Source organism: Strongylocentrotus purpuratus, unplaced genomic scaffold (assembly GCF_000002235.5).
Source record: "Strongylocentrotus purpuratus isolate Spur 01 unplaced genomic scaffold, Spur_5.0 spur5_contig_265, whole genome shotgun sequence".
Classification (NCBI taxonomy): domain Eukaryota; kingdom Metazoa; phylum Echinodermata; class Echinoidea; order Camarodonta; family Strongylocentrotidae; genus Strongylocentrotus; species Strongylocentrotus purpuratus.
The window spans coordinates 1566-9962 of NW_022144914.1; the positions used below are offsets into that span (position 1 = coordinate 1566).

An 8397-nucleotide genomic window follows, 5' to 3' on the forward strand; every position below is an offset into this window, starting at 1 on the left:
GTTTAACTATATAAAACCCGTTGAAAACTGACTTTTGGGCAGCCAGGAGAGAGCAGGATTTAATTTTAAAAAAGGGAACAACATGGCATATACCGCGTTTTGGAAATAAAGTCTTCACATCAAGCTATGAAAGCAGGCATGTCCAAATTCCGTGGCTCGGTTTGACTTGAGCTAAAACTCTCTGCTCAGATCAGACAAGGAGACAGAAAATATGTGTGCACTCAGTAATAAGACAAACCTAATACAGGCTTTTACATTGGTCAAATAAAACTCAAATAATTATGCATGTAATTTTTGGAGACTGACCGGCCGTTTATACCCTGGTTACCTTGAAAAGAGGTGTTTTCCTTTTTTTTTAATAATTAAGAATTAACATCAGGCAAATTTGAAAATTTCGCTGAATAACGATGCCACATTTGTCTGGAAAAAAGAATTAGTATATTATGTCTACATGAAAAATGTTCCAGGTTTTAAACTTCGTTTCTTTCCTGTACATTTTAGTATGTCTGATTTCAGATCATCTAGTTTTTGTGTTGTTATAAATGTGGATATTCTTGATCTGTAACAAAATAGAAGAGATAAATATATAAGATTTTTTGTATTACACCAAGAAGCAAATTGCAGGTTGAGTTGGTGGATCCAGGGGGGAGAAGGAGGGGGCAACCAGGGCCATTGCCAATTTTTTTTTTTAATCGGAGGAATGAAGACATCTTTTTGTCTTAAATTTTCAGGAAATAACTAAAATGTTGAATACCGTATCTCCCTCGCAAGCCATCAGCTGCTAATACCTTGTAAGTTTTAATATCACAATGTGGAAATAGCGCCCGATGACACATACTGAACCCCTTCCCCTTTTTGAAAAGAAATAATCGAGCCCTCTTTGCCCATCCCCCCCCCAAAAAAAATGTGGTTCTGGATCCGCCCTTGTTCTCAACCAGTAACAAGCTGATGTAGATATATTATAACATATATATTCGCTTCTGTAAACATGTCCAAACTCACAAATTCAAAATCCTCAAAAATAGAAATTCTAAATATTCATATAGGTTTTTTTAAAAACATTTTTGAATTAAACTCTTTCGAAGCTGGCATTCTATCTATGTTAAAGCTGCATATTTGTGTCTAATTCTTGCCCTCCTTTTTTCTTAGTGCATGAGGTTTGCGGTTTTTGGCCATTTTACCACAACTTAAAGTCACAATTGTTTTCAGCAACTCACAATACTATCTGAGAATCCTCTCTATATTATCTATATTCTAAATAAAGTTTCTTAACCGCAAGCAATACCTTCCTATCAGCCAAAAAAACAGCTGACTATATGGACTTTGTATCTAGTTTTCTTTTGTTCTTTTGCCCTTGTCAACAGATTTTGGTGTAGGCTAATCGTGACAGACTTTGACGAGCTAGACACTGCGGTACGAGATCGGGCACTCCCCATGAACTGGACGGACTTTGTGTCCGTCCGATGTACTTTTTTTTTTCAAGGTGTCAAACCAAAATGTTATGATGAAATGTGTGTGCATGTAATGCAAGGGTTGATTTTAACTTAAGATGGTTGCTGAAATAGTCATAGTACCAAAAATGCCTGTGACAGGTATACTACACCAAAATTACCAATATTTTGCTACACGAAAGCGTTATGATTTTTTTTTCTAAATATGAGGACTAATGACAAATCAGTTTCTATTAATTAACAAATCCCTCTTTGGTTTCGACAGTAATTTCTATTTTTTTTTAATCATCAGAGTCTAAATTGTGTGCGAAACTGGAAAGGCTCCAATTGCTGTGGTATGCCAGTAACTTTCGACCTGTTATGAAACTCTACACGGGTGACTCTATTGCCTATAATGATTGGATATAAATAGGAATGCCTGTGTGTTCTTATAACCTGATTTAATTACTGTCTTATACATGTATACACTATACCCTTGTGTCTCTCTATTAGACATGTACATGTGTTTGTAAAACAAATCTTTCAAACAACGTTCTTCTTAGAACAGACAAATTTTCCCTTTTTCGATTCCGGCATTTTCTAAGCGATCACTGGTTGAGCAGCTTTTCGGTTGCAGGAAAGAAATAAAGACAGAAAGAAAGAAAAATACAATGATTTATTATTGACTGGAGTTTTGGGTTGGAACTGGATAAGAAAGATTTTTTTTGTTTTCATGCAATGACTTGAAATTTGTGTACATGGGTGAATGCTTTGCTTTGAACAAGCAAAAGGAGTTTAAAAACGTCATTACTTCACCAACTAAGAAACCATCACCAACACTTTTGTATCATGCACAAAAAAACGAAAAGGGTTGCAAGCTCACAGAAAACTTGTTAAAAGAAAATCAAACTTGAAGCAAAATGTAAATTTGAACCCCAAAAGGGCAAACTGTAAGAACTAACAGAACACAGCCCCCTAGCTGTACATGAACATGGCAAGTACAAACACAATGTACATTTCGTCGGGTGCACCAAGAAGTGACGTATCATCTACGGACTTTGTGCACACGATACGTCACTTCGTGGTGCGACCAACGATCTCATCAAATGAAACATCCGAACTCAAAACACATGTAGCATATTCAACAGAGAGTTGTTTTTCATTAAAAGCACATTAAAACTGTGAACATTAAGGACAACAATCATATCTGAAATATGTACACTACCTGTACAGTCGACTCTCGTTGATACAAACTCAGCCAGGCCTAGCCAAATGTTGTATTAAGTGGAGTACCGGTCCGATATATTCACTGTACACATAGATGCACAGTTGGGACCAAGGCTTTATGTTTGTTAAACCAGAATTTGTACCAGAAAGTGTCTGTATTAACGAGAATTGACTGCATAATACTGCTTTCCAAAATTCTTATTTCCAGAGGGATTGTGAATTGACCTATCGCCGTTTGCAAGTTAGCCACGCCCCTTAGACACTAACACTAACTGTACACTATTCAAAAACTTTTGTTTGTCTCAGATTTTGCGCGTTCCGCGTCCATTTGTATATATATCATGTAATTAGACAATATTTCACAAGCTGCGTTTGACGCGATTCTACCGCGATAGGTCAATTATGCCATTTGTGTGTTGTGATATAAAAAAATACTGACATTGTACAACTTGAACTAGTCAACAGATTCAAGTATCATCTCACACTTTAAAACAAGATGAAATGAATATATGGTAAAAATAGCAAGCACGGATCTGAAAATATCTCATGCATGTAAAGCTTACATCATGCTTAATTTAAAAAACAAAAATATGATGATGCTTACATTCACACAAAAATACTGCACATTTACAATATACCTGTATGGAAATTATAATGGGGAAATGGGAAGTTCTGCTATACTGTTGTGATATGCAAATCAACAACCACTTTGTCTTGCTCACCAGGTCTAGGCTTCAGCGGGATGTTGTGCAATAACTTGGAAGTTTGTTGCTTGGCAACTGCATCTTTGTCTTTCTCCTCCTTGGGGGCACGGTGGGGCATGCATCTTCCCATGAATGTCAAGATCACAGGGAGGAAGACCAGCCGTGCAGAGCCCCAAAGACCATAACGAGGAACAATGTCTTGAAGAAAATTCTGAAGATGTAGACGGGCGCAGTGGAGAGGGCAGAGATTGCTATGATGGATGAGAGAGCGCCTTGGAGGATGGCCATGCCCAAGGCATGGAGAGCATACCCTGCTCGACTGTTGGGGTCCTCCTTGGGCGCCACGACAAAAGCGTAGGTGACGTGCGCCGAGAAGTCCACACTGAAACCTATGCAAAGGATGATGTTTACCATGGAAATGGGATCGACGTTGACGTCCCAGAGTGCCATGTAACCCATCACAGCAGCGTCGATGGAGATTACGCAAAGTGTAACCCAGACTGCGCAGACGGGATGCGGGATCATGATGACCGCGACCAAGAACATACAGGCGAGCGCAATCCCCAATGTCTGTAGAAGGTTAGGGATGATGCCGACTTGGCTCTCATACAGAACAAAAGCTGGATGATAGACGATCACATCCAGGGCCGATTCTTCCGCAGTCTTCCTCATTCCCAACATCATTTTGGACTCGTCCACATACGTTAACAGGTTCTTTGTCTGTACAAGAAAAACGCGACGTTCTGATGGTTCTTTCCCCCGTTTCGTTGTCCTGAATGAAGTCAATGTCCATTGATACATCTGGTAGCGTGGATCCATCAGGAAGTCCTGTGTCAAGACTTCCATGAATGCCTCCTTTCCCGGCTTGGCTTTGTCCGGCCAGACCAACTCGATTGCCCCCCAGTAACGGCTGAAATCTTCGCACCCAGGACTGCGTAATCTCCTTTCCAAACGCGTAGTAGCTTTTCTCGAATTTCTGCGTCAAATTCTCAATCTGCCCCCGGACAGCAGGATCCCAATATGCCAGTTCATCCTTTAAGATCACGCTCACGGCTGGCCCAACCTCGCGGAATTTTGTGTCCTCCAAGTCATAGTAGTGAAACGTTGGCGAGTCGTCCAGGGCCAGGTTCTTCAGAGTCAGCCCCTCCTTAATCTGGGTGCAGCCGTAAATAGCGCCCCCTAGGTACAAGACGTAACAAACGAGCACCACCCCTTTCACCCAGGACCTGGTGATGAATGGCGCGTAGTAGAGGTGGAAGAACTTCATGATGCGGTGTTCCAGATCAATGATATGGCCTTTGTGTTTGGTCCTTGAGATACCTCCAGAGCAGAAACAGAAGGTAAAACTTGTTGGGTGACTCTTCCCTTGGAAGTACCTGTGACACAAACGGACAAAATCAACATTTATAACACATGAAGTAAGTCTTAAAACAAACCAAGGCACAGTAATAGACATTCTAGACAATTTTCCAACATTGCAGGACAGGAGCTGCACACAGACACGTAGTTGAAGCGGGAGGGGGGTGGGATGAAGTTAGGGACAAACATGCTCCAGTAGCTTTTTTGGAATGCAGAGTACAACTTTTTTTGACAAATCGTCATCGGCACCAAGAACTGACATCCATTTTGCGCGAGTGCGCATGCACGCGCACATATTTTACAGAACCGGGATATTTTGGGTTTCACGAACTGACATCCTCCACAGTGCGGCACTTTTAGAGCGCACCCCGTACATTTTTCGGTTTCACGTACTGAAACTGATCATAATTTTACCAATTTAAACAATTTTTAATTAAATTGCTGTGTATGCACACATGTACGTATACGGATGGATTACATTCGTGTAAAACCTTTCAAACCGTATTTCTCCGTTCTGTATTGCTGATCATGCGTGGGTGTCAGTTCGTGAAAAAAAAAAAAAATCTTCCTATTTTGCGTCAGTGTCTAATGTGGGCGCGCACTACCGGGTGTGAGTTGGTGAAACCAAATTTGATTACACGGTTTTCATGAACTGACACCCACTTGCGCGTGAGTGTCAGTTCGTGGTGCTGATGACGAAATAGTGTAATGGTTTATTTTCATCCTCGTCCTACCTTCTTGCATGTGTAGCAGTGCAGATTCTGGGCCTCCCTCTGGCCGATCAGAGCCATCGCTGCCCCGAAGAACGTCATCTGGTAGAAGTAGACGAAGAACATGGCCACGCCGCGTAGATGCAGAATGTCGGACGCCAGCAGGGAGGAACTGGCTCCGATGATGAAGGCCAGCACCGTGGTTACGTTGGTGATGGTGATGGATTACAGCAGCTTCCGAGAAGGTGCGTCCCATGCGCTCTTCAACGGAGAGATACAGGCTGAGTTGTCGCCATGCCGCTACCATGACGAACATGTTATCCCACACCCACGCCTACAGTGTCAAGATAAAAACTTCCTTTCAGTCAATGAAACCAAGGTTTAAAGGGAATATACATCATTGCTTTTGCTGTAATTTTCAGAAATGGATGGAATTGGGGGTTGGAAATATAAAGCAATATAGTTACACTGACTTTTGGAGGTTTTGGGTTCGAAAATGCTATAAAAACCAAGAAAAACGATCATTTTCCTGTAGTCTGGTTCCCTGACTCCATATAAGAAGAAACAGAGCAGTTTACATACATTGGGGAATTGTAAGGTCAGGGAACCAGTCTAGCTGGCTCGTACCCGTTCATAGGTTTGTAATCGATTGCAAACAAGTGCAATGGTCAATTGGGGCCAGTATTTGAAACAAAGCCAGTTGTTTCCAACGCTGATTGGCCGATCAGTGTTGGAATTGATACAAAAATACCACTTTTCTTGAAAATGACAGTATACCAGGTGCCATAATTTTACAGGATGCTTTAGACTGTCATTTACCAACATCCTACATGTATTAAGGTATTTCGCAAAAACTTGGTAGTTTTATTTTTCGATGTTTGCAAATATTGTATATTCCCTTTAACACCTGCACACATAGGCCTTTGTGCAAAGCAGACTAAAGTCCTCCATTCTTCAGATGAATAATCAATGAGTGAACAAAAATCCAAACCACCCGTTTTGTGGGATCCCATCACATTTGGCATTTTCTACAAGCTTCTTATCAACTGCAGAGCACTGCAAAAGCATTGCAAATAGTTTAGCATAGCAAAGTTTGTATTAGCAAGAACAATTGCAACACAAAATGCCTTCACTCTTTAATCGTATTGGTGTGAATGGTATTCTACTGGTTGTGAAGCATTTTCTGCTTACTCGCTCCATAAAATGTAGTCCTTTACTAGCTATGCGAAATCATGTTCTGAACTGCAACAGGCACTGATGTAGTAAAAAAAAGCAACAGGTCGATATTAGGATGGACTTGAATACATGACCTCATACTTTCTAGTAAATGTTTTTAATCACTAGAATGTGATAAAAGCTCTGGACAGAGTGATAAAATATGGGAAAAGACTCACCTAAGATTAGGAATGGCATAAGAGACACGATGTTGTTGTATTCTAGTCCGACAAGGCTCAGCATTCCCAGAGCAGAGAGGATGCTGAAGGCGGCTGAGATGACACCGATGAATCCAAGCCAGGGCTTGCTGAGAACCCAATCCCTCATGATGCAGGAGCAGACAGCAAACAGGACTAGGATGCAGAAGGTGGCCACAAACCGGGGCAGGACTGTGAAGGCTGCCTCGTTAACCTCGGCCGACAGGGTCATCGACGTGCTCCTCATGATGCGCATCGTGGACGTCTCGTTCTGAAGTCATCCACGACTTGCAGGAACTCGCGCTCCCAGGCGTCTGCAAAATCGTCCTCATCCGGGCCGGTACCCAGGGAGTAAAACAAACGGATGGCTTGAACGCCTTGGACGACGCTGGCATTGTTTTAACTTCACCCCGCCAAGATTGGGACCGATAAATGCAGGTATCGTCAACCCAAAATCAGTGGGGATTTCGGACAGAGGGTAAGTCAGGGTGAGGTTTTCAAACTCATGCAGGCGACCCCGGTAAAACTTGAGGATCTCGTTGTCCACGCATTGCCCCATGAATCGTTGGCATACGTCCTCGTGGGTGAAGACCGTGTAGTTGAGGGTGACCTCGAAGGAGCGGATTTCCTGGTCCAGTCTAAGCAAGTCGACCAGAAAGTCCTGACGCAAGGCTGACTTGCCGTCCAACGCGGTGAGGATGAGCCGTCCTCTCCGGTTGAAGAGTTCCAATTCCCGGTTGGGCAGGAAATCGCCGCCTTCAGTGCCGATTAGGAAATGGTCCGTAGTGAAAGCGCCGTCCAGCCGGGCTTCACAGTCTTCAGGCAAGAAGAGCTCCACGTTGCCGTTAAGACTGAACTGGCTCATCCGACGCTGAGAAGAATCATGATCAGGATTGGACTGATCAGGAACACCAGTGGATGTCGCGCAATCAGTTCCCGTATTTGTAGAAACCTCTGCTGAAGCTGCGATCCATGCAGTTCATAATTGGCCATTGTGAAAGTTTGTGTGGGATTCCAAGTTTCAGAAAATATATACGGCAGCAAGTGCTAAGGATGAGATGTTGAAACAAAAAATATCTTTCCTTTCCAGTTACATGTACAAGCTGCAGATGGAGAAATCAGGGCAAAGGGTTTGAGTTTTAGGAAATCCTGAGTTTGGATGTGTGGTCTCACAATTGGAATAAAATGCAGCGCAAGAAATTTCGAATGTGAAGTAGCCTCTTTTGTCATCAGGGCAAGTTTCTGTAGATCGTTCGTGTTATATCACTGCAGCAGCAAAAATTACTCAAACTGGAGGATTCTGATGTGGTAATACGTAAGCCTCAACTTGTCTGACGACCGTGATCACATTTAAGCTGGCTTCCGAGTTGTTGCCGCTATGGTGAATCTGTAGAAGGATATCAATATTTCAAATAAGATATTATTAGCACAGCGTAACAGAATTTCAGTTTCTCAATCTGTGTCAATATCTTGGGAAAAAGTACATAGAGAGTATTAACCTTTGAAGTTAATCTGTTTCGGTATTAAGATGATGAAATGATAGCCCTTGAGTAAG

General features: G+C 42.2%; 1 pseudogene; it reads right to left on the minus strand.

Annotated features, from left to right (window-relative positions):
* Positions 1-3379: 3379 nt before the first annotated feature.
* LOC115922831 lies at positions 3380-7825 on the minus strand (annotated as a pseudogene).
* Between the last annotated feature and the right edge of the window lie 572 nt (positions 7826-8397).